The 27,739-nt window shown below is 37.5% G+C and overlaps 1 protein-coding gene and 1 long non-coding RNA gene across 15 annotated transcripts in view; one reads left to right on the top strand and one right to left on the bottom strand.

Moving 5' to 3' along the window:
* MYRIP (myosin VIIA and Rab interacting protein) overlaps positions 1-27,739 on the bottom strand; it is a 254,003-nt gene that overhangs the window by 169,971 nt on the left and 56,293 nt on the right. The gene's annotated exons all lie outside the window — the stretch shown is intronic.
* LOC310895347 lies at positions 224-26,952 on the top strand. The gene is made up of 2 exons (XR_014580627.1): positions 224-16,616; positions 17,170-26,952. It is a non-coding gene; the product is annotated as an uncharacterized lncRNA (long non-coding RNA).

Raw genomic sequence — 27,739 nt, 5'->3', positions numbered from 1 at the left:
GGAATTACTGTTAACAAGCAACACTCTGGACTCCTTCCCCTCTTCACTTGAATCCCCATCTGCCATGGTTGAAATGAGATGAGACACTCATATTTTGCTCATTACATTTGCAGATCTCAAGCAGGTTTATACAGGCGATGGCCCTCAGGCTCTTCTCTAGCCCCAGAGAGCAGAATCCCCATGAAGACTCAACCTTCGCACATTCTTCAGAGTGAACCTGCAATGTAACACAAATGAATACAGTGCAACTTTTACCAAGGGGGGAAAATGAACAGACAATGTGCAATGAGCAGCTTTTAAAGAGAAGGGAAAAGTCAAACTGCTTCCATCTTCTTCATGATTTTAGGGTTATGCTCGAGCCTTTTCAACCCTGTGTTCCTTTGGGTTGGCAGGCATGCTCTAGCATGGCAGGACTAACTGCTCGTTTAGGTGAAGCAACTAGGGCTAGCAGAATTAGAAAAGAATGCTCTCTCATAATATGCAAGTTGTCAAAGGTCTTGTATCTTATGTTGTTGTTCTACCCTCCCAACAGCAGAGAACAGTGTTTAACAGACATCAGGATTACAAGTTGATAGACATTATTGTAACCACCCATCAACAAATACTAAAGCTAACTCCTAGAGAACAGTGTCTGAGAAGAAATACTAATGCCATTTCCAACCAGTATCTTGATCCTTTTTACCCTTCCACTTCAAACATGAAAGATACAGGTGATTCAAATGGACAAGCACAAGTCTCTGGAGAGACTGAAGTGTCCGTTAACTCCTGCAGTTAAATGTTGTTAGTGAAGTTGTGACTTGGTGCTTACACATGCCTTTTCTTTGCTCTCAGTCATGCAATTGCTCTGATCAAATATTTGTAACTATATACGATTTGGCACAGGACCTCAGTTACAGTCCTTGAATGCAGAACACACACAAAAAAACGACCAAGAGGAATTGTAACATAACATCTCACATGAAACTGCATGCAGATTCTGAATATGATTTTATACAGTATCAGCTCTGCATGAAAATAGAAAATGGAAAATATGAGATAAGAATTTTCCAAAATAGTCTAATATACACACACGTATATAAATTAATATAAAATAGATGATATTTTAAACACCAGAACAATTCTAACTTTCAAAATGTTGCTTATCTGAGGAAAAAAAAAGCTTTCAGTAATGTGAGTCAGTGAAGATATTCAGTGGGTATATATAAACACAGTTGAAAGCACCTGTAAAGAGTCAGTTGACAACTTTTGTGAGCTGTCTGCTTAGACTAGACAGACCAACTGCCTGGGAAAGGCCAGTCCACAGATTACTAACAGTAATGGCCAATAATCACTGATACTATGAAGTTCTGTCATGAAACAAACATGATTTACATCCTATCAATGTATTTCAGAATACAGCCAAACACTACTTGTACTTCCCAGATTAAACAAACAGCATGAAAATATCAGGACATACTTCTGTTTCTAACACAGGTTAGGTGAGAAAACATTGCTATTCATGTCATGCTGGATATCCCAAAGTATCACCTGGCTAATTTACAATATCAAGACATTTTATTACTGAAACCTTGGCTGCAATTACCTGCAACCTTGGCTGCTGCAGCTGCATGAAGAATGAGAAGATAACTCGAAACAAAACAGACTAAATTAAATGTTTCCTAATTTGTTCATAGTTCTTTGTATTTCAATAAACTAAACTCTAAACCTTTGTGGCTGACAGAAAAAAAATTACAGAGAGTAGGTAGTTGTTGTGAAAATGGGGTATTATTTTTTCTTCTGTAATATGGCCAAACAGTAGCTGAGCACCTTGTATTCACCCACTTTTATTTATGTATTATTTTTAACTAGAAGAAACATTTTACTCAAGATTCAAAGCACAGAATTTAAAACAACTTTTTAATACTAATACTCTCAGTTATCTTCAGTGCCCTACTTCTTGTCTTTTGTTCCAGTAAGAGACAAGGTGACTAAAAAGTGCTTCAAGCAACTAAAGCAGAGATCTGGGCACCTGAGATGTGTCTCTTGGTGCTCCATGTGACAGAAAATTCTACTTTTTGAAGACATGTTTCATGCAGGTGACCAGACAACCTAGGTTATAGATGAAGAGCCAAGGTAAATTGGGCAGGGAAGGGTCTACATGAGATCACTTAAACCATACTTCACACCCAAGGCAAAATCACATACATCTATATATCTTCTGGCAAATATTTCCTTATTCTTAAAACATTTTTTGAAATGGAGATCCTTCGGTCTTTGTGAGTAAGCATTGCAGGACCTCACTGACCTCAGGGTTTAAGGGTTGTGCAACACTTACACTTGCTCCACTTTATAGCCATTAATTCATATCCAGTAGTTTAGCCCGTCTTTTTACACGAACCTTTTTATTCCTTAAGTGTATATGGTACAATTTAGCCTATCCAAACTTTGAAGTATAATATCTACAAAGTATTCCAGACTCAATCCAGAATTTAGTGCATACAATATTTATTTCACCTAATTCAGGTTTCTCTGTCAATGCTGGTCAATAAGCAATCAGGATAACAGCTATAGGACCTGTATGTTTATTGAATGACAGCTTCCACGCCTTTCAAAGTACGTCAGAGATCTTCAAATGCGGAGCACGTAAGAGGACATGGGAAGACCACACACACCTTTGTTTTCTAATTTAATAGACTTTGACCTTCATTCATTAGTCCACCTCTTTCTCTCATGTGACTGTTACGGATCATTCATCCTTTTCTGAGAAGTTCAAGCCTTTCACACTTTACTTATTCTAAGTACCAACTAAAACAAATTTTTACCTGCTGAAAATAAATAAATAAAATATATAAATAAATAAATAAATAAAGACATGCAAGGAGCAGCTTATATGATGTCTTACAGGATAGTTTCCCAGACCAGCTTAACTCACTATAACTGCTTTCCATATTTCTGTTAGAATTACAATTAGATCCAAAATGCAGGCACCCCTTACAACATGCCACCCTGGCTTTCTACCACTTAGTGAAGTCTGCAACGGAAACGTAAACACAGTAATATGAGTCCACTTATTTTCCATCCAAAGGCTAGTAGTACATGATAAACATTTTAATGTGGTTGATATTAGGACAATTTAACCTCTTTGACTCAAGCATATGTTATACACACACACCCCAGACTAACAAGGCTAATTTTTTTTAAAAAAAGAGATGTGAGATGGTCCACTACAAATTCATGTAATACTTCTACACTACTAAGAACTACTTAAAGTATTTGAAATCCAACAAATCTTTCTAAAACTAGACTTCATTACTTCTACTATTCTACTACACAACCGTGAAATTAGCCTTTGTCCTGTTTTTACGTACTCTGAGGATATTGCTTTCCATTTTGTATCATGCACCCCCCTGACTCACTCATTTGACCAGCCTCTGAGCACAGAGTGAAAACATTCCCTGAGTAGATCACACAAATTGGATTATTCTGAAGCAATTTCATCCAAGCTGAAACAAAAAAAACACAGATGTGTAAGAGGATAGGTCACAGAAACTCAATGTAAAAGAGTAGGTACATGTGAAAGCTTTCATCTTAGTAGAAAACAGTTTAGGGTTAACAAAATGGGTAAAAACACCCACAAGTTATTGAAATCTGCTGCAGAAGAGAATGTCAGGAAAATGGATATAACCAAAATCGTTACAATTTAAGTTAGTGATGTGGAATCCATCTTAGAGCAATGGAGTCCTCACAACTACCATCAGTCTTAAATGATCACAAATAGTAGCTAAAGATCTCTCTAAAACTGCTAATTCCTACTCATTCAAAGTAATCAGAGTTTTCAGGAAAAGCTGTAATATCCTAACTAATTAAAATAAAATATGAAGATGTGTCCACATTAGGTTACTACGTTCAAGAGAAGTCTCAAAATCCCTTTAGTGGAGGGACCATTTTTTCTGCCCTGAATAGGGCTTCAAATGAAACTGCAGCGTGATGTTTTGTATTGTGCCACATGGAATTAGGATTTAACACTTGGATGTATGAAATAATCTTATCTTTGATTCTTTGTAATTCATGTTTTCCTGTATTCTCTCTTGGTATTCTGAGCTTGAATAAAACTTGCTTTAATGGTCTTAATGCTACCTAAATTGTTATCGTACAGCAAACTACACAATATAAGTCAAAAATATATTTTGTTTTTAATTGAGCTAAAACATCTGGCTATAAATTCTCAAAAATGAAGTGTTCTTCCTTCATTTCTTAGGTATCTATAATTACTCATGACAGCTTCAGTTAAGTGAATTTCAACAGATAAGGTCAAATCATAAAGGCCTAATTAATTTTAAAAATACTCAGCAGGATAAACTAACATCTCCTTGGGGACTTAAAGAACCTGAAAGTACTAATTAAGAATGAGAATAAGACATGTTAACCTAAATTGTTTGAATTTTTGCATACATTTGCATTCCAGTTGGAATCCACTTCAAATATTTCATCAAGTTCTAGTTCAAAAGTAAACCAAGACTGTTGAAAATCTGCAAAGAAATGATTATTTTTCCCACTCTGTTTATCTTCATTTTTAATTCAAGGGAAATTCTCAATATTTTATCTGTATATACAGGAGAGAGTAGGATTGCTAGCTGTTTTTAACCAATACTCATCGTTTTCTAGTTTTACAATACAGTGGAGTTCATTTCTATAACAGAAGAAAATGTCTATATGAAATTCAGACCTTTTGGAAGTAAAGAACAAAGAAACAAAAAAAATATATGAAAGGGATATACTTGAAAGCCACAGATTTATTTAAATATTATATTGAAAAGAATCTGACTGGTTGATTTCAAGATACTGATTTCTTCTACTTTCATCCAAAAATAAAGCGTGTATGTAGCATACATTCGCATGGTGCATTCATAAGCACACAACAGTACACATAAAATTCTAACAAACCTGAATACTTAGAAAAGTTTGAGGGTCAAACAAATCTTAACAGAAAACTAAATTGATAAACTCCTTTATGCAATTTACAAAAATACTCAAAGTTGTATTTGACTTCAGAATTATATGGTTCATGATTTTCAACATTTTGGCCCAGCTACATGAAGAGAGTTATGATATTGACTGCCAGTAAATAAAGTGGGATAAAAAAAAAATAATCAAGATTCATTCAGCCATCAACTGTTCCACAGTGAAAAATGAACAGGACTACACAATATATATATAGTTCCACCTTGTATGTAAAGGACACGTGATACAATGTCACATTGTTCTGTCAAAAGAAGCAGATAAAACAGTAAATATAATTAACTGTATTGTTTCTGCTATATGGATTTCTAGTCCCCCAAAATATGGAAAATTAATTTTGATAGAATAGAATACCACATCTTAGAAGCGGGGTAAAAATATTACTGCTTAAATAACAGCAGAGTTTGGAACTTTAGGGCTTTAGGTTTGGTTTGTTTTGCTTTTGGAGAATCCAGTATTATTTCCCATATCCATTATTTCCCTAGACACTCGGGACTGATGGAGCTCCAGCCTGAAGCTCTAGACCAGTTTTGTCATACAGGAATAAACAAATCTCTCAAATTTGATTAGATGAAGTGTTTCTGGTGAGCTTCTGACTTCTTGCTTTTCAAATTGCCTGGACAAAATAAGTCTAATTTTACTACCAACAAGCACTTCATGGATAGACTTCCTACCATCACCAAAATAAGAGAATGTATTTTCAAGAAATAGGATATTTTATTTTTAACAAATGAAAAATAAGCCTTAGGGCTTGCATAAATCATCTCCCAGATATAGTTTTACAGTGTTACTTTATCAAATATCTCACAAGCATACACAGTTTTTTTTTTTTTTCTGAAAAATTGTACTTTTATTAAAAGTATCCTCTTTTAATAAAAATAAGCTCTAACCCTGGTTGTCTGACTATTTGGGACTGACAAACAACCAGAGGCTGTAATTTCCATGCAAATTAGCAGAGAATCAATAGCATTTGGTCAAAGACTATAACTCTCAGAAATAAACCCTTAGCTATTGTTTACTTGAAGCACCATTAAAATGGTTCCATTTAGATGATCAAACAGTGAGTCAAAAAATAATAACAACTTAAGCTACAAAGACACACAAGTGTGGAAATTTATCCAGCTTTAAAACAAAATAGGGTTTTCCTGCCAATTCCCTTCAATCCCTATACTCAAATGTTGCTTAGAGAGTATATTTATTATTGTTATTACTTTTTTTCATGGTGGCATGCATTTTTCTCCAGTATGAATTATGGCAACAATCAGTTTTGAGACCCATATCGGACAAAAGTTAGTAAAGAGGTCCATCAAGGCAATGTTCAAGGCCATACCTAAAACAGCATCAAGTCCAAGATGCCTCAGTACAGGACATTTAGCTCTCCTCCCCCAGGAGGTCTAGGCTAGCTCTTCTGATGCCTGTTCATCCCAGATCTGCACAAGAGACCCTCTCTTGACTGACAGCTGGATCTTCTTCCATGGTGAAGAGGTCACCCAGTCATCTTCAAGAAGTCTTTCCATAACACATTTGGACAACAATCACAGCACCTTTCTTAACTTGTCTTCACGTATGAAACGGGGACAGAAGCGTTTTCCTACCTCACCTTGGCTATCAAGGGAACTACCAGGTTCTCCTGCACAGTGACAGACTGCATCTTACTTCAGCAGGGAGAGGGACCCTACTCACATCCCTGGATGGAGAGGAAAAACTACAATAGAGGCAAGACAGAAGCTAAAATGATTTATAAAGCAAACTTATACACCTACAGAATCAAACTTAAAATAGAAAACCTAACTAACCTATTCTGGATCAAAAACAAGCTGGCAAAATTCCATAGATATTAAAGATAGTAACAGTGACATTTTAATTTTCCTGATCTCCTGTTGTGTTTATTGGTAGTATATGTTATTTGATCTATCACATTCTATTAATCTGGAAAGGCCAATTCTGTGTTCACTTCCTTAGTACTAGAGCTTTCTGCAATCAAAATAAAGCACTGTTTTGCTTTACCATGCAAGACTTCAGTATTTTCATCCTTTTGAACACATTAACTATGTGTACATAAACTGGAAGGAGTGTTCAACTGCACGGAATACCATTCAGTGACGCAGACATATCAAGCAGCTTTGATTTTTATTTTTATTTTTTTAACAGAAATATTCAATTTCCAGCATAATGAATAACTGAACTTTTTAGCATGCAATATAACTTTTGCTAACTTGTCTAGCAGGAAATAAATAAATAAATAAATCTGTTACCATACACATTACTACATTAGATACTTAGTATCCTTCTACTCCATAAAAATTATGAAGCATTACCACTGTCATTAGCCCATTAAAGTATTAATGGAAGTGTTTTTTCTTCACACAAATTTTGTTTTGTCTTATAAAAAAAAAATTCTAAATCAGGATGCCCTATCCCTGGAAGTGTTTCAGGCCAGGCTGGATGGGGCTTTGGGCAGCCTGGTCTAGTGGGGGGTGTCTCTGCTCACGGCAGGGGTGTTGGAACTGGGCTTTAAAGTCCCTTCCAACCCAGCCTATTCTATGATTTAAAGCTTTTACTCTGGCAGAAAAAGTGTGGTTTCCATTACATTCAATAATATGTTCTCATATAGTTTAGATTATGATTAGACCTCAGCTTGTTTTGTTTTGTTCAGTTCAGACAGTCTGCAATGAAAACTTAGCTCTATGTTGCCATTCTTTAATGTGGGAAGAGCTGGCTTGGAGAATACAAAACTTCTGTAAAGTCAATGCAAGCAAAGGAGATACATAAGAAGTGATGTCACATGGAAGAGAACTAGTTCAAAATTTGTGTGTGTAATTAGCCTTAAGTTATTTCCCTGAATTAATGTAACATCTGTTCAATTTGTGAGAACTCTCTTAGAATGTTCCCAAAATATCCACCTTCCCCTTGAAACAGAGAAAAGATAATGTACAGGCTCTAGACAACACAAGAACAAATTTAGTCATAAAAAAAGGAAGTCAAAGACTTTCAGAATTACAGTTTGGTTTCTCCATTTGGCACTAACAAATGTTATTGGTTTTTGGTTTGGTTTTTTTTTCAACAGAAAAAAAATCCAAAATACATAATTATTCAGAAATTAACAACATCCCAAAATTAGGAAAAAAATCTATAGAAATATTATATATATTCAACAGTACTGGCCTATTAGATACACAATATGCATTTTTTAGTTATTGCCTAACTACAATTCCAATCTCCTGGGTAATCAATAAAACAAACAAACAAACAAAAACAACCAACCAAAAAAAAAACACACACACACACACCTGACATATTTACCCGAGGGAAAAGAAGAATTGTTACTCAAACAAAATGTTGCACTTTCTTTTTAACATTTCCTAGTCATACTACTGCCCCTTTCCACTACAGTTAACCACCACAAAACTTTGCCATCTAGGGAACAACAGTAATATGATAAAAGTTTTGAAGCTGAAGCTGCATTTTTTTTAATCACTTTAATTGATAATTTTCCAATTCATAAAGCTGTTGTACTCCAGTCTATCCAGAAAGGACTTTTTGAGCCCAGCTATTGTCATATACAACATTCATACCTGTTTTTAAAGCCAAGAAAACATGAATTATTTAATAACTTGCTCAATATGGCGAGTCTAACATATATATATATTTAATTATTATTAGACAGTGATACTACCTTGCCTACCATTTCCATTTTTGCAACACCCCACTGAACCCTGGACTAACCATACAGTGTTCGTTTCCCTCCCAAGTTCTGCCAGCAGACTTCACCCCGATGGTGCACTGGGCATCACTGTTACTTGGATATCCACAACTCTAGGAGCCATAGCAATGAAAAACAGAACCAAGATCTGACAAACAATCTGTAGCTCAAGCCCTTTCACACTGTCTCAGATGCAAAACCAGAAGAGACACAATAAGCCCTCATCCTTGCCCTGGCACAAACTTACTAATTCAATACACCAAGTGCTACCCTACCAGCTAGGCACTTCTGCAGGCTTGGAGCAAGCTAGCAGCAATGAGATATCTTCTTGAATAAGGCACCACATTAAAACTTGCACTGCCTGACTGTGTTGAACAATACAGAAGTCTGGTAGGCTAACATAACATTCTGCATTTTGTGAGGATTTTCAGCATTGCCATTTGTTTTGCACAGCTTACAGCACACATTAGCTCGGGCACTGAAGCCTCTTATGACTCGGGATATACTGTACTAGGCACTATACAAATGTACAATAAGAAACATTAACTGTGCCAATAACTGGCCCTGCCTGCTCTGCCTAGTTAGGCAAAGTACTGAGGAACAAAGAGGAGAATTAACTAACTTGCCAAGACACACACTACTTGGTAACAGAGCTCACAATGTTCTTCTAGCTCTCCCAAGACCAGAACTGCCCTGTTTCTGGGTCACACTGTGTCCCCTCTCACAAAGATTATCTTTCCCAAGGAAGGCTCATTATGAATGGAATAAATGCACCAAACACAAGCCTGCAAATACTTAAAAGCCTAGCAGTATTTGGCAAGCAGTTCGGATCCTGCGGCCCCAATAATATTTTCCCTAATGAAGTAAGTTTATTTCAACTTCTGCCTGTATTCTTATCTCTAAGTTTAAAGAGGAAGCAGCTCCTTTTCCACTGTTTTCCAAATCTCTTTGATCTTACAATTATGTCTGTGCTGGTTGCCTGCCATTATGTAGAGTCTGAATAATGTATATTGATGCTAGATAGTTCCAAGTACACTATGTACCCAGGAATAAAGGACAACTACTCCTACTGTAATAGAAATCTTAGAAGTGGTTCAGAAAACTTGGGAAGGAGAGGAAGGATACACAAAGTTGTTCCAACAGGCGCTTCTGTGCTTACCCCATGCCCTGTGCAGCCTAGACACACCACCTTATAGAAATCACTCCAGGAGACACTGAAAGTTAATAACGTTTAAAATTAAACTCTTGGGTTGTTGTGTACCAGCTCTGCTTTCACAATTCATGGTGCTCAATTCCTCAACAGCAGTGACCACAGGCACCTCGTAAATGCCACTTTGTCACTGCTGCAGCAGTGCTGTCACTCACCTGCAGCGTTTAACTAGCATGACACCAGCAACAACTCCAGTCTGTGATATTTATATAGCATATGCACATACATATATCCATACAAATCCCTGCACACATGTGACTCAAAGATCATCAAAATAAAAGTCTGTTGTTCTCAAAGGTTTTAAGCACCTGCAAACAGTATGGCAGCACTAAGTACTCACCAAAACACATCTCTCACTGACTTGCTGGTCTCCATAGCTCATTGGGACTGACAGCAAGGTAGGACATAGGTCTTTCCATTAACAGGCCTGAACAACCCTCCCATCCATACAGCTTACCACTGCGCTTCAGGGCAAGAAATTTGTAACTATAATGCACAAATTCAGCTCCTCTCCACCTGTCTGCCTCTGCACCTGTAACATTAACAAAATATCCCCATGCCTTTCTCTTCTAGCAAATTCTGTTCCTTTTGGCTTTGCTGTATTAGTTTGCTGGTTTGCATTTTCCCTTGTACCACACAGTTCTGAAGAGATATCCTCTTACTGAATACACCTACGCACCAGGGCACAAGGAAAAGGACTAAAACATTCACTAACTTTTATTTACACCACTATATCCACCCTATATTCATTTCAGACTTGCATTTCACTGTTTTTTTGCTCTAAATCAAGATGATGGTTCCTTTCCCCCCTTCACTGATGTGGAGCCCTCAAGCAAAGTTGCTCTACAACAAATACAGAGTGATAAACTCCCTCTTTATCAGCACTGCAATACTGACCCCAGACTTAAATTAAATCCCTGATAATACTTTACTTCCTAGTAACATCAAAAATTAGATTCTTCTCCTCTCTATCCACACTCACATGACTACTCAGTTCAAGTGCTCTTCTACTTACTTCAATACCTGAAGGACACCATAATCACGTTAAATAGTTTGGGGGAACTATTTAAACAAATCATGTTGATAGAGTTAGAAAACACTAAAATAATACTGATTTCTAAAATATTAATGTAAATGTTCAACATAACTTGGCTCTTTGCCAACTGTAATTCTATATTAAAAAGCAATGACATAATGTTAAAAGACACAAAACTTAAAGGACATTGTTGGACTTATTTTGGCACAAAGGTTTGCCAGAATAATGAGATATTCTGACTATTACTTAAAGGTTGACAAAATTTTTCCTTTTTTATTTTTATTTTTTCCTAATTTCAATAAGACAGTCAGGGGTAGGGGAAGAGGTGGAGGGCACAACACATTTCCCTGCAGCTTGAGTCAGACAATGCTGAATTACCCAGACTCAAAAACCAAAAAAAGGAAAATGACTACTCATCTTACAGAAAGAAAGCAGAGATCTGCAGTTAAAAAAACAGCCACAAGCCCTAAGGAGAAGTAATTTTGGAGTTCTTTCAGCTTGAATAATCCTTACACCACTATGTTCCTTTTTATGTTTTGTAACTCCCAAATAACCTCAGAACAGAGAACAAATTGGAATATTAAACATTAATTTTCAAAATACTAATTGTTATACTGTCAGGGGAGTTAGGTTAAGATATTTTATATGATAATATAAATGGAAAAATGCTATAAGCCAAAAATGCAAAGGAACGTTAGTTTTTATTTCTTGATATATAAGCACCAAGCATTATACCACAAATTCTTACATTCTAAGCTTGGCTGTCTCATTTGCTTTTACATCCATAATGTGCCCAGTCTCTCAAGAATGCTTTTTTGTGACGCTTACATTAGGAAGGGTACAAGTTTAGATATACTAGAAATCTGAGACTCAGTATATGCACAATTCCATGAGCAAGCAATACTATTCAGGACCTTGAAAAGAAAACCATATGTTAAAATAGATCTAAAACACGTACAGGCAAAACAGGCTACTTCTGTAAGTGATCTGTACTTAATTTCTCTGTACATACCTAGGCACATTTAAGATGGTAGAAAAGATAGAAAAGAGATACTTTGTGGCCTGCATCAGTCAGTTACTGAAAGAATTTATTAGTAGTACTTTTGAAGACCAAAGGACAGGATTACTATTATAGTCACACATCTCTCAACTGTATACTCTGCAGTCTGTTCCACACCAGGAAACACAATACTTTGGAAATGGCTGTTTCAGAAAGATTATGCAGAGAAAGCACAACCTGCTGGCTTGGGCTGAGACTCAGACACCAGAGGTAGCAACCCACACTACGGAAACATCCCCTGTGGCATCTGACAAGTCACTTCTTGTCTTCTGGCCCCTAGGCATCACTTGTATCCCCAATTTTACCTGCATATAATACAGAATTTAGGATGCATAAAAGGTTACGCAGACTTAAGACTCAAGTAGCAGATGCTACTGTAATTAAAGATCAATTAAAAACTAAAGTGAAAGAGATGCATAGAAAATCTTGCTGTTATCAGAGAAGTCAAAGTCTTATTAGAAAACAAGAAAACGTAATGCAGTTGGGGCACAGGTGTTAGAACAGATTGGAGCTAAGTCCCTACACAAACAGCATGCCGCCAGCTCTTGCCACTCAAAAAGCATCCTTGCAATTCCAGACCATTTGCATTTCCAATCTGCACACATTGATTCAAATTGTTTTCCTTGAACCCCCATTAGTCTCTGGCAAAACACCTATCATCTTCAGTAAGAGGTGAAAACACGCTTCTGACCTTAGCAGAAAGGCAAAGATGCTGAAAACTGAAAATTACTCTTATATCCCGAGGCTATCCACGTTAAAGTGTCAGATGTAAGGAGTCATTTACACAAAAATGTGGTTGCATAACTTTATTATGTAGGGATTACAGTATAATTAACTATTAATTAAATCATACAGATGAGTAGAATTGTGCTTGCAGGCAAACTAGCTTTTCCTGAATTATAATTAACTTAAATATTACTTAATAAACACTGCAGAAACAAAGTAACCTATGTTTGCTCTGCTGTTTTTCTCATTCATAAAGTTGATGATTTAAAATTACATCATATTAATTATGATTATGGTGGTATAGGAAGAAGTCACCTGTTGCAAAGGCATTTCTAAATAGTTTATGGGCCAAGAGTAGAAGTTACAAGACTCTGGATCCATTCAAGACAAAGATCTGAAAAATCAGTAGACATAGAACTTTACTTTCTAAACCAGAGTTAAGAGGACTAAAAAAATTGCCTGTGTTTTCACCTGTTTTCATAGTGGAATATATAGAACTATTATTCATGACAGGAGACATGCAACTTCAGAAGAGAGCTGCCTCTAGGACCTCTGAAGAGATTTGAAATAGTTTGCATAACTTGTGAAATTTGCATTTGTTGCAAGAACACAACCCAAGCACACGTTCTTTAATTCACATGATGAAGGTAACAGTTAACACAACTGTGTGGAAAAAGGATGCAAGGATTTTGTGCGTTTCGCTACCAACATCATGAAGGAAGGTAGAGCAGAGGAAGGCTATCCAGGCTGGCATTACAACATTCCTCTACAATTACACAAACCTAATGATCACCACTATCCCATCATCCAAAGCAAACAAACAAAACCCAAAACAAACAAAACTTTTGAAATCTGGTTATTAATTGAGAAAAGGCAACTCCTATATCCAAAACTCAAAGAGATTTTGAAAGAAAAACAAAATCCAAAAATGATTCCATAGGAAGGATGAAATTCACCCTTTGCAAGCAAATCTAATTTTTAATAATGTAAAGAGAGTACATATATGTATTACATATCCCTTGGGAGGCAATAAAAAGTACATTTAATTCAAAGGAATCAGTAGAAGTAAGGTATTCATATACCTCCAAAGGTGGGGACCAAAAGATTTGCCCAAGCTCACACAGTGAAGTCTATACAGAAAACTCCAAGTCAACTCTGATAACAGGATTTTCCAACTTTTTCTGGTAAAACATCAGCATAAACCAGGCTGGATTGAGACTTGGTGACTGAGGAGGGGTTTTTTTGTTTTGTTTTGTTAAATCAGAGTGAGGAACACAGGAAGAATGACTTCAGTTCCTAGGGCCTTCCACACTATCTCATTAAGTAATTCACTATCTCACCCACATAAGTGAAAGCGGTGATGGAAATTAATTGTTCAGTTTACAAAGAAACCATTCTAGTAGCAGGAAATCCTACTTTTAACAGAAAAAGAAAAAAAAACACATGGCAACAATTTCGTTATTTTACTATGTCCTGTTTAAGCTCAATCAATCTACAACAAAATGTAATCTAAGCTGCTATGGTCTGCAACTGCATCTGTCAGAAAAAGCAGGTTTTACAACATTTTATTATAGCAAGAACAAACTCCAATCTTTTTGGTAATCTTCAAAAACACTTCTAATTTTTCCCTCAATGAAAAGCTCTCAAGATAAGTATTTAGGATGTCCTTTATAGAAAGGTTAAAAATAAAGAAGAATTAATCTGTGCTGCATAGTCTTGACATAATAAATATAGATGCAAAACTGGATAACCACAGACAAAGGAGCTATCAACAGAACACTCTCAAAATGGAAAGGCGCATCAAATGGCACTGTAGTCTGTTTCAGTCAGTCATTAATTAATGACACTGACAAAAGAATATATGCTTATTTGCAGATGACAAAGTCAGCCAGAAGAAACTCTAAATGATCTAGAAAATTGATAAACTGCCTGAAAAGCAACCTCTGTGAAGGGAGAAACCCAAGATTGTGCAGGCACACACAGAGAACCAACTGCACAACTAAGGATGGAAGAGCAGTAGGTCAGCCATTCTCCAAGGATGGATTCTTCTGGGGAAGGTTACAAGCCAACTAGAAAGCAACAGTATTCCCAATAACATTGCAAAGGAAAAGTACTGAAAGCACAACAAGCTAAGAAACAGATGAAATGACCCTCCAGCCTGCTGCATATGGGTAAGGTCTTAGACAGGGTTAGGTACTGCTTTTCGGTAACCTAGGGACCAACTGAACTATCTGCAGCACCAACCAAAATATTCCGAGATCTAGCCATAAAGAATATAACGAAGAAAATCTACACAATGAAAATATTATGCCTAGAAAAAAGACCAACTTCCTAAGGTCCTTTATGAGTTCATTTATTATTATTATTTTAAATGAAAGGCTCAAGATATGCATTTGGGATGGTTTTAAAAGGCTGAAAGTGATAGGCAGACAAGGGAATAAACAGTGAATAAGTAGATTGCAGAGGGAGGGCAGCACAACAACCAACCACCAAAGCAGATGAGGGAAATTAAGGAGGCTCTTGACTCAAGGAGACTGTCACCTGTCAATAACCTTTCCCTATTTTAAATGGGAATTGTTTTCACATTAACTCCTTAAATCAGCTGAGCTAGCAGCAGCATATACACACACAGATGAGGTCTCCTAACCAACAAACTACCTGGGTCTCCAAAAGGCTAGCCCAGCTCCAGGAATTAATTCCACCTGGGAAACTGATGACAGTCAGGACACTCCTGAATGTGGTATTATCTGACTTGGCTTTAGCATCCAGCTTTGCTAGACAGCTATCATATTTTGCACAGCATTTGATTGCTGCACAGTTTCTGGACATGCAGTTAAATGCTGCAGTGCACAGCAGCACAGTCTAAAAATGCTACACTGGCTTCTTAAAAATTGCAGAGGTCACAATGACCCTTCTAAGAAACAGTTGGAATAAGGCTTCTTAACCCTTCAAGCACCACCTTCAACCTCCATTGCCTCACTGGAAGTATAGGCTTATTAAAAATAATAAGAGTTATTTTTCAAGCAAGATCTTGGATTTTGGCCAAGCTATAATAAGTGAAGGATGCAAGAGCAAAGGGTGAACAAATCAACTGTTCACCTCCTTGCAGCTGCAGGCACTGTGTAAAGAAACTCTAGACTTTTATAAATTATGCAAACTTGGAATGAGGCTGCTAGCAATCTACTAGCTACCAAGAGATGATTCATTCTTCTAATGCCTTGATCAGCCCAGAGGATGCTCCCAGATTTAAGGATATGGAAGTCACTTGCCACAGCTGATCTGAAACAGAGAGGAATACCCAGGTAGGCAACACCGTTCAACATACAGACGGTCTTGAATCTCACTCCAAAGTCACAAGAGCTGCAATCACTTGGTAGAAAATGCAATGTATCATGAGACTGGTGAGTTACAAGGGATTCCGCTCCTTTAAGGAAAGGAGCAGTTAATAAAACACAGACGGTATTAATCCTATAGCAAGAAGCATCCCATCTCTCAAGCTTGAAATTAGTACTAAGAGAATCCTGTTTCAATCACGACATGAGATGATGAGCAGCCTCAACCCCCACACACACCTTTAGAGACCCTCTGAATGACTGGGATTCAGGGATTAGCTACAGCAAAGTTGGAGGTACAAAAAAAAAAGAAACAAGCCTTAAAAGTTTTTGGTATCTGATGAACATAACCAGAGGAGTCCAACAAGTGCTCTGAGATTTTACAGGCTTTGCCTGAATGCTTAAGTGCACAAATGCATTAGCTTCAGGTCACTTTTGTACTGCTGAAAGGATAATTTCTCTGCTGTATATATCAAAATATATCATGCATATTTCATTAGCCTCCTAAAAGCAGATTCAGCTGCCTATGGAAAAGACTACAAAAATAACAAGTAAGGACCCAAGACTTCCATATATTTATTGACATTACTAACTGCTGCTTTAAAATCTGGACAATCTATAATAATTTACATACTACCTTGTTCTGAGTTGACTTTATGATTAAGTCATTGTAATTTATGTCTCTTAACTAAATATAAAGTGAATGGGAAATATCTGCTTATCCCTGCAAGGGATACTTTGATTTTAAACTACAGTCAGGTCAGACATTTCTTTCTAGAAACTTCAATCCATAATAGGTTAGGCATCTTTATTTAAAAAAAAAAAAAGTTTATATGTTTATTAATTTTAAAACTCTACTGTCACCTGTAGGAGGACAAATACAAACAGGCTATTTATTTTTGTTATTCATTCCCTGGCCTACTGATAACAGGCCTGTTGCTTTTGAAAGCACTGCTCTTCAGAAGTAACATTATATATCCAAATATCTCTAGGTTTTTTGTTTTTGTTTTCCTTCAGCACATACATCCTGAAAGTATATCGTTTTTAAGGTGAAAGAAATGGAATTGTGAAAAAAAATATAGCTGCTCCCTCATCTTTTTATAGGCAAGGGAGGAACCAAGCAATACACAGATTTAAGGTATCTGAAGGGTTCTGCCCCTCACAGCACATCAGTCATACGCTGACCTCTTCACCTGCGTGGTTTTCTTCTCTATTCAAACATAAGCACGTAAGTAAAGCCTTCATCTCACTTCAAAAATAAACAGTTGCACAAACAAGCATTAGGACTGTGACTACATAGTAGCGACAAACATTGAGCAGATAAGAAAGAAATCATCTTACTACTACAGGCAATGTCTCACACTGAGATAAACAGAAATGATTAGTAAATTTTGTACAATTTGCTGCCTTTAAACAGCAATACCAACCGTTGGGTGTTCTTCATAAAAACTGAATACAGTAAAACAAGGAAATTTGTTTTTACATTTGAAAAGCAACCACTGTTTTGAAACAGCAACATAAAAAGTTTATTACTTACATTTCACACTACTAACAATGCAGACACATTGCAAACTAATAGGAGCACAGTCTTCTTTACACTGGGCGTATGATTTTCCCTGCTTTTCAGATGGCACAGTATATAATTTCAATGCATTTTGCTTGCATTTCAGGGGCTTTGTAGTCAATATGCTGAAGTAGCAGAAGATATGGTTGACCAATTTCAAATAACATTCCAGGATGGTATAATATAGAGTTATTTTAAAGGTTATATTCTGAACCCCCTCCAGATTTCAAAATATGAAAGACTTCGAGCATGACTGGACTCATCACTTAAGATTCTTTCACAGTAGTGTATGAGTGGCTGTAATAATGTTTACTGCAGTTAACTTAATCATGTGTTTGCAGATGGATGCAGAAACCATGAAAAACCATGAGAAAACATGTTTAGAAATATTTTTTTTTCCATCTTGGTCACTCTTCTCTTTGTGATAATAAAAGCTATCCCAACTTCATAAATGAAGCATAATTTACTCTTAGTGTGAGTTACAGTTGTGAGAAAAACAAACTATTTCAGTATAACAACTGAAAAGCCAGATGAAAGGTGAAATCAAACTGTCAGACTAGTCTTTAATTTTCATTGGAATAGCTGCATTGGAAAATTTGTATTTTGGTGCGCTTTGTATATGCAGTTGTATTTTTGTCTTTGTGGCCTGCAAAGATTAACTACCATCAAAAACAAACCTGGTTAGTGTAATGAAATAATCATATTTATTTAGATGATTCAACTGAGACCCAGCAGCAAACTTAAAATGTGTCTCTCTTCCAAGATAAAAACAGTCTAGGCTCAGCCCTGACAAATCAAATAAAAATTCAGCACAATACAATAACAAGTCTCCGCTATTTCATCTTTCTCTCTTGCACTATTCTCTAAAGAGCAATGCTGAAAATCTCCCTTGAAAATAACAGGGACTAAAGCACATCCATTATGTAGCTCTAGTTTTGTGCACAATAAGCAGTTTCTCCACTGAATAAACTGTTTCATTTGAACTTCTTTATTCCAGCATGACTTTCCCTTAATATAGTAATCCCCTACACACTCAACTTCTATCCATTGCTGTCAGTGTTTTAGAGACTTGATGGTATAAGCAAAACTAACTTTGATACTTTTAATTTCTGCTAAGTTTCTGTCCTGACCTCTCTTCTCCAGTTCCAACTGCCAGACATTTAATAACCAAAAAAAAAAAAATCATCCATCCTTGCATTTATGGCCTTGTATATTACAGATTTGTCCACAGTGGCATATTTTTTTTCCATGTTGAAATAGTCTGTAATGTTGGATGAGAATCGTTTTTATCTTTGCACGGATAAAGTCTGAAACAAAAGAGTAGTGCAATCTACTGGGGCTTTTGAAATCAGTATTTATAATAGACAAGAACACTGATATCTATACTGATTTCAAGGGGTTGGAACGACACTCCTCTCCAGGATCTGTGCATACTTGTCTGCAATGCAAGACAAGAATATACTGGAAACTGCTGCCTAAAGAAGAGAAAAGCAACAAAATGGGATGAAGAGGTAGGTGGGTGGGACTTTGTCCTGAAACATAGAACTTTTAAATTTGCTTTTGTGAAAGGAACATGAAGTTTACAGTTTATAAGAAAGGATCTGATCATTGGAAATCTTAATTTTTTAAAACAAGTTGATGATAAGATTTTAGAAAGAGTATTAAGAGTATTGCAGCGACAGATACTGTAATGGGATAATACCATTTTACAGGCATGTAAATGTAAAAAACCATCAAATTATAAGTAGCCATGAAACAGACATTTAGGTTAAGTCAAAAACACAACAACAGCATGAATGACAAGCTACATGTAACAAAAGCACCAACCCTCTAGACCTTATCAGGAAGCATAAAAGGCAGAACAAGTAGGTCAAAGAATGCAGAAGTTATCCATATCAAGGATTCATACTATAACAGGAAATTTAGCACAACAGATTCCTATCCACTGGCAGCATACCCAGTCTGCAGAGAGAAAAGTGATACATTCAAAATAATCCAGTGAAGACAGAGGAAAGCATTCACTCCTGACATGAAGACTGGCTACCAGCATAATCCCGAACTGGACATGCTGTAGCTGTTCCCGTTCACCCTCAGAGGATGCGTAACCTTCCAGCTGCTACCCACACTCCCCAGACATCCTACAGAGCACTGGGAGGAAAACCAAACAAGACAAGACAAAGAAAACGGGAACGGATCTGGAGATGACCAAAAGAAGGGGGTTAATACAATAGACATGAAACGCAGTCAGCAAACAGTGTGAGAATTTCAAACCCTTTTAGAAGCAAGAGCAATATCCAACGCTTCTGATTCAGAGCAGCAGGCCAGACTGCTTTTGGAAGATATGTGATGCACATTTGTTACAGAACAGAAAAAGTTTAAGAAATGAAGTCTGGCATAATTGGCAGAGTTACAACAGGAATCAATCCTAGTTAGCTGTAAGTAAGGGGCACTATTACTAGAAACTTTGAAAAATGGAGGACGAGGAATCTGACTTGGGCGACTGCAGAAAATCAAGCTGATGAAGGAAGTGACAAGCCAAGCGAGCAGCTAAAAGGTTGAAGCATGCAAGGGAACAGGTATTGAGATTAGACAGACTGAAATCAAAATGTATGCAATGACCAAGGCAAGGACTACAGTTCTGAAGGCAGATAGACAAAAAAGATTCAGTGTGGCAACTCAATCAGGTGGCATCACGCGCCTGTATCTTTTGTTACAGCCCAGAGACCGGGCCCTAAAGGTAGGTGTCAAGGATGACACTTGGCTTGCAGGGTCGAAGTGCAGGCAGGATGATGAATTAATCCTCTGCAATGAAAAAGGTAGTGGAAGAAGCCGGGTAAGCAAAGCTTAGGAGCAGTAGTTTAGCTACAAATAGGTAGTAAGAGTCCCATGTTTTTCACAACCACCACCCCATTCCATCCCCCTTGCTTGAGGGGGGGAGAGAGAGAGAGGCTGGAGGTTGAGTTTGTACCAAAAAGGAGAGAAATCTAGGGTAGGATGAATCAACTCTCTACCAGTAGAAAGACAGCCGTCCTACAGTAAGACACATTGGATCAAAGATCTGGGAACAGATCTTGTGGGATGCACAAGAAAAGATGGAACCCTTGAATACAGGTAATGACTATACGGCAACAGTGTTGCTTATAATAATAAAAAGGAAAAGCAATTAATCCTGCACGTACTAGAAGCTCCACCTTTGAACCTTTCTACTTTCTGTTCCTCAAATAAAGAGTTTGAAATGCAGGCAAGAGGTGGCACAAAAATGGTAACACTATAATGCTTCTGTTCCACCCCCCCACTTTTTAAAGATTTAATTGTAGCACTAAAAGGCCATTTTAAAACTGATTTTTTTTTCTTGTGGATCTCAATAATGCTAAATAATATTTTTTATCAGATTAAAAGGGGCATAAGAGACATTTACAGCAGTGCATTTCAGTCAAAGTAATAGTTACAGGAAAGGGTTGACCAAAGCAAAAAACCTCTTCATTAATTCTTACAAAGGAAAAAGAAAAGCTTATTTCCCATCCAAGAAACCATTTGTTTCTGTGTGTTGTTTGTTTGTTTGTTTTTAATTTATGAATAGTAACAAACAGGACATTTTATTTATGAACAGTAAGAGACAGGCCAACTTAATGGCTGACATCACTGGAGAAGCTCTGTTCAAGTAATCCACATGAAAAATTAATCCTCCCTAAATATAACTTAATAAATCCATGTATACATTACATTAAACAACCACACACAGATATCTGAGCTTGTGTTCATATCGTGTCTCAGCTTCAGAAAAACTCAGGGCAAAGAAAATGCTCAGAGGCAATCCATTTGAGTTTGACTGCTGTCTGACTGCATATTTGCAAAAACACATATACTCTGTAGGAGTTGGAGAATAATTAAGTGCCCAGATGCCCATTCAGTTCTTATCCTCTGGCAAGCTTGATCACTTCCATGCCATTTGCTACATGGGCACATTTCCACAGACCTCTAGGCTAGGACCAGCAAGTCACTGCACGAGCACAGGGCAACTACTTCGTCATTGCCTTTTATATCTGAATTTGAACTTGTGATCTCAAGGTGAAAAGCTTCATATCCGGAAAATGCCCTAAAATTATCTAGCTTTTTAAACACAGGAACACTAATGCAAATCACACAGGCAGAGGAAAAAAAACTGGAGGAAGGAGTCTGAAGTCTTTGCCATGACATTCCTAACACACTACGTTGTACCTTTCAGCTATTCGGCTTCTCTGTTGTTAATATTCTTGTGATACCCACTGCTCTCATCTTAGGGTAATACAGGTGATGTACACTACCTATCTTTTTTGGCTTGAAAGACAGGAGAACAAATGTCTCACTATACTTGTTATCACGCAGTATAATCCTGCTTAATTGAGTGGGTTTTTTTAAACATTGTACATCTTTATTAATGGCACTTTAGTTTTGTCAATAGTTTCATTCTTAGACTGAAAAATTATGTTATTCTAAACTTCTATATTTTGCGATTAATTTTAATAGGCAGTGTTCTTAATTATGTGTTTTATGTAACTCAGTTCTCAGAATGAACGAACATAAGTGCATATGTAGCCTCCCATATATTACTGTCTTATTCTACCACAGTACATGCAACAGAATTACAAAATAGGATGTTACCCTTTAATTTCGTACTTTCCCATGATACTTATCTAGAGTGTAATATCACGTAGCTATTTAACACTGTTGCTTGACCTCTGCTACAGTGGTTCTCAAAAAATTCCAAGTTTTTTAGACTGGGTTGCACATTCTTCTTATGATGCATCATTACTTACTTACTACTCTACCAGTACCTTGCAAGACACTGCTGCCTTTACATACTACCACAGACACCGCAATTACAGGATAATACTGCTTCACTGTGTAGATGATGGAGCACTGACACAGGTTGCCCAAAGAGGTGGTGGACTCTCCCTCCTTGGGGATCTTCAAAAGCCGCCTGGATGTGGTCTTGAGCCACCAGCTGTAGGTGGCCCTGCTTGAGCAAGGGGGCTGGACAAAATGATCTCCAGTGGTCCCTTCCAACATCAGCCGTTCAGTGATTCGGAAGAACATGGAGTCTATTATTTTGAAGTCCTCCAGAGTCATCTTGACTATGCACAGGAATTTAATACAAGTTACTTCTGACAAAAAAATAAATAGCCTGTCAGCTGAACAGAACTGAGGAATAAACACCATGATATAATACCGTGCTTAATTAACTTTCTTTTCTATCAAGACATCACGATGCTTTATGGAACAGTCATAATGATCTACTACTTTGCAACATAACATTACACACTTAGCCAGATAACCGAAAAATTACATTGTCTGATGTGTCCAATGATTAACTAAGAATACAAAGTCACTGCTTCTAATTCAAAAACATAACTATAAATTATACCTACGCATATTAAATTTCTTTTCTATGCATGGAATACTGAAATTAGCCTTTGTTCCTACTTAATTTTAAAATTCAGAAACTATCTTTGCAAAATCAGAACAAAGAAACCACTAAGCTTCTGCCAATAGAAGCAACAATGTGCCACGGGATATGAAGCATCAATATCCACAAATGTTCCCAAGAGAGATAGCATACTCTCGACACAGCCAGTCTTGGGATTATCTGAATTCTCTTATTAATGAGAAACAATCTGGATCTGTCTGCAATTATTAGATCAGTACAAAACAGTTCTCACAGACTGCAATATTTTTAATGTGGCTTTAGCCTATTGCAGGATGGTGTAAGGACTTGGCAAAAATCATGAGATTGCATTGAGTTAGGCTGCAGTTTGGGGATGAAAAAATTTAGACTCCCACTGAGAGAGCATTAGTTTTCTTCAGCTAAAAGGGAAAGCTTGGCTATTCTGCAGCTGGTTGATAACATTGGCAGGCCAGGCAGTGAGCACATGCTAGCACAGGCTACAGGCACACTGGCAGGGACCTGCACTTAACAGGATGGAGGACATCAAGTAGGCTGCCTCTGTTCACAGAGCACTTCCTGTACACTCCTTTGTGATTCTAGGGGAAGTTGTTTTGATGCTATTTTTAGCTGCATATCCAAATTAGTACTGAATGAGCTGGAGTAAGAGGATGTATCCATGGGGCAGTCTGCCCCAAAGTACATTCACCCTAGCCTTCCACTGCAGTAGGCAGTGCTGCTGTTCTGCTCTCCCAACACCATGCTGGTCCCAGCCACAAAGCAGAGAGTGGTTATTGCATCTAAGAGCAGCACAAAACGCTATGTATTATACATCGCACTGTACACATATGCACACATTCCCTTTCCTAGCACAATGGTCTAAAATACTCTAGTAACCAGCCAGGCACCAAACAGCTCAGCTAAGTGTCATTTTCCCCATGCATGCATTCACAAGACAAAGTAACTCATTTTTTGTGAGTTTCCTTGCCATTTCCTAACTCCACACACTGTTCCCTTTGAAGAAGCATTCATCCCAAGGAAAAAAGCAAGTTTACAAATCTCAAAACAGGATTAAATAAAAAACTAGTTAGTGTTAGCAACCCTCTATAAACTGCAGACTGTCGTGTCATGTCACACACATACCCACTCCACTACAGGATATTACATGGTGGGTGTTTTGGATTGAAGCACTGAGGAATGAACCTCAATGCATAGCCTCACTTAACCCTAAAAGCAGTAAAAACTGCAGCCTTGAAAAATAACATAATTCATTACACTGCATACTGTATAGTGAAAACAAACGTAAAAAAAAATATTTTGAGTCAACAAAAGTTCAAAGGCAGTGTGATTCAACTAGGTCAGTAACAAGAAACAAAACCAGAAACTTTGATTTTCGTAAGAACCATGGAAAATATCAGGACTTTGCAGAAAACATGTAATTTGCATCCATTAAGTATGAAAATATTAATGAATTTGCTACTGAAAACCTGGGAGAAGTGTTCCCTGTTAACTCCAAAACAAATGGAAACCAGCAGAGAATTTGCCAAGCAAATCCTAATTATCTCTCTTCAAAACTGACACTAACAAATTCCCACTATTACTGTGGAAAGAGTTTCCTTTTTTTTTTTCTCTCTCTCTTGTAAACATCATTTTGCATGTTGCAGTACTAAATTAATTTAAAAGAAGATACTCTTATCCAAAAGGGCTTTTCATTGTGTGTTCTACTATTCATGCCCGTATTTTTTCCATGAAAATACTCCTAGCTATTTCATATCATGCATGACACAGATGTGGTTAAAATAAATTCCAAGAATACATCATTCATTCTGCTTATTCCCTCTCCACAAATTCCATTCATATCCATAATTTCAGCTGCCCTAATTTATGCCATCTGCCAAGTGCCAAAAATACCCTGCTAGATCAGCTATGCCTGCACCACCTAAACCTCCAAATAGCACTATGACAGGAAGATCACGCACTGATCGCTGGGCCAGAAGAATAATGGAAAGCCAGTTTAGTGTAGGCAGGCACATAAACCAGCACATCACAGTTAAAACAGCTGACTCACAGTTGTTTTACTGGAAATACACATACGTTTATGAGAGTTGTGACAGAATGCAAGAAGTATTCGCTTGGAAAATGCTGATTACCAGAGCTAAATTCATTACCTACCCCAATGATCTTGAGAAAAACCCTGACGTTATGAGACAGTATCTATTGGTAACACCTCAGAGGAATGCCACCTGAATTTTCTCTCCTCGAAGGGTAAGCTTGACATAAACTTTCCAAGTCTTGGCAAGCAGAGGCTACAGAGAGCTTACGCCATGCATCTACCTTTAGCACATTAGCTGCAGAAATGGGAGCCATTTCCTACCTTTGTCCTTCTTTTCCTCGTGTTCCTCTTGTGAGGTTTTTAAGGGAGCAAGCTGGTGCTCCAAAAACAGTGGTTTCCCACCCCACCCCATTAGCCCCTTAGTGACTGATTATTTTTTCTCCCTTCCTCTTAAGCATTGGTTAGTCTGCCTGTAATATTTTAACTCAGAAATTTTATTTACATGATACAGAAATAACTAGATGTCATTATCACAAAAAAAAAAAAGTTCTGTAATTAACTGTATTCTTACACAAAACACACTGATTTCTTTCTTTCCCCAGTCAGCACCTGGCTACTTTGTGATCGAGTAGGGCCTCAGTACTCAGAATCTTATTTAACAAATCTTGCAGAGCTATGAAATACTGTTAAATACCTTTCCTGTTTGGATCCCATTCATTCCATTTAAATTCAGCACAACATAATGCCACCTAGTCCCAAAGGTGAAGTCTTTGAGAATAGGCACTGAATGAACTTACTGGAAAACCATTAAAACTCTTTGCCTTGCACTGCACAACAACAGTGCCTTCTAATATACAGAACTACATCACTATAACCAGTACAACAGTGTAAAATTAGAATGAGAAACTTCAAATTATCCACAAAAGGGGGTGTGTGGAGGGGTGGTACATCTGGCGGGCTGTACTCCAGTTGCCTAAAAAAATCTCAAGTTGCCAGTACTCTGATGGTCAGATTGCTAAAGACAGAAAAGACAGGAAAATATGCCAGAAAGGTTACTGTCTCTGAAGGCAGGGAGGTGGAGAGTGCTGCCCCACATTCACAGCCATGCCAACATCTAAAGCATTTTGAAATAACTCACATTTTGAAGTATTATGGACATTCAGCTAAAGACCAACAGAACTTCACCAGTCAAGTCTAGACAAGTTACCCTGATCCTGAAATAACATTGTAGCATGATAAAGAGTAGAATATGTTGTTCTCATACTGACAGTGTCTTTTCAAATTAAAATTTGAGTTGAGCATTTGTGCACTTTGTTTCTTCTCCTTTAGAAAAAGACAAAGTTGCTCCATTATTTATATTTAATCAATCATTTAAACACATCCATTGTGTCTATTTATAATTCTAATGTTTAAAACTAAATATAGTGTTCTGGTTACTTCTTGTGTTTTTCAAGTACCATACAATAACATCTGGAAGTTTATTTAAAAAAAAAAATCAATAGAATCTATAAACCCAGAAATAAGTGCCTCACAACCTTAGCACAGTGATACTGACTGCTAGGACTCCCAGACTCAGTTTGTGTCCAGTATGACCCCTCCAGTGGTCTCCAGGTAGGGTACAGCACTGAAGAGCAAAGAGGAAGCCCCCAGGAAGTACACAGAGCTGGGCAGGAGCAGAAAAGATAACCAGGGAGAGGCCATAATGTGACTGTAGTCAACTGATGCTAGCTGCTTCTTTCCCCACTGACTCACTTAGCCTTAATATTTTTAACTCCAATCTTCTTGGGGACCAGTATTTCCACTCAGCTGTACACCCCACCTTTGTGAGAGCAACAGAGATGGTTCCCCATTTCCCAGAAGATATTTTGAAGAAAAATTTGAAGCATTTTGAAGAAAATGCTGTCTCCGTAGCCCTTGTATTTGGGATACTGCAGCAACAACAGGGGAAAAATACGGAAGACCCCAGAGTCACGTTTTGTGCTGGGCAGGACTGCTCTGATGTTGTCTCTAGCTCCTGATCAGGGCAGAAAACCCCTGCTCAGCCCGTCAGACCTCTCTATGGGTTTCCCAGATCCCTCCCGGATCTGAAGGGACTGGGCACCTGCTTCTCTTGGGAAAGGAGCAACCAGGCTCAGCTTTCAGAAGACACTGTGCACAATTCTGGCACTCCTGCCATGCCCCCTCTGAGCACAGACACACATTTTTCTCCATCAGTACCATTTCTAGCTGTTCACTGATCCTTTCAGTGCCTTGCTAAGAACAACTCCCTCACTTATTCTCATGATTCACACATTACAGACTCACCATTTTCCCCATGGATTCAATGGAGTAAGAAGTGACTACAATGCGATCCATGCTGTTTGGTGGGCAACACACACAAGTCTGACCTTCTCAATGTACTAAATGCTGAAAGAAATAACTACACCGGTGGCAGAGGCAGGAGAGAGAGCCCCCAACTAACACTGTTGCAAGCATAAGTCACACCCTGAACCCACTCTAAATATTTATTCAACGCCACAGCAATCATGAAGGATTTTTAGACTCGCTCTTCACTCAGTCTGCTCTCCAAGTGAGAACCAGATGAAATGAAAGCAAATAACAAGAAAACTAAACAAAACACTAGAGTGTCCCATAT

Source organism: Anser anser (genome assembly GCF_964211835.1).
Source record: "Anser anser genome assembly, chromosome: 2".
Lineage (NCBI taxonomy): Eukaryota > Metazoa > Chordata > Aves > Anseriformes > Anatidae > Anser > Anser anser.
Note: the sequence above shows the minus strand (reverse complement) of the source record. Positions and strands in the feature narration are given on the sequence as shown.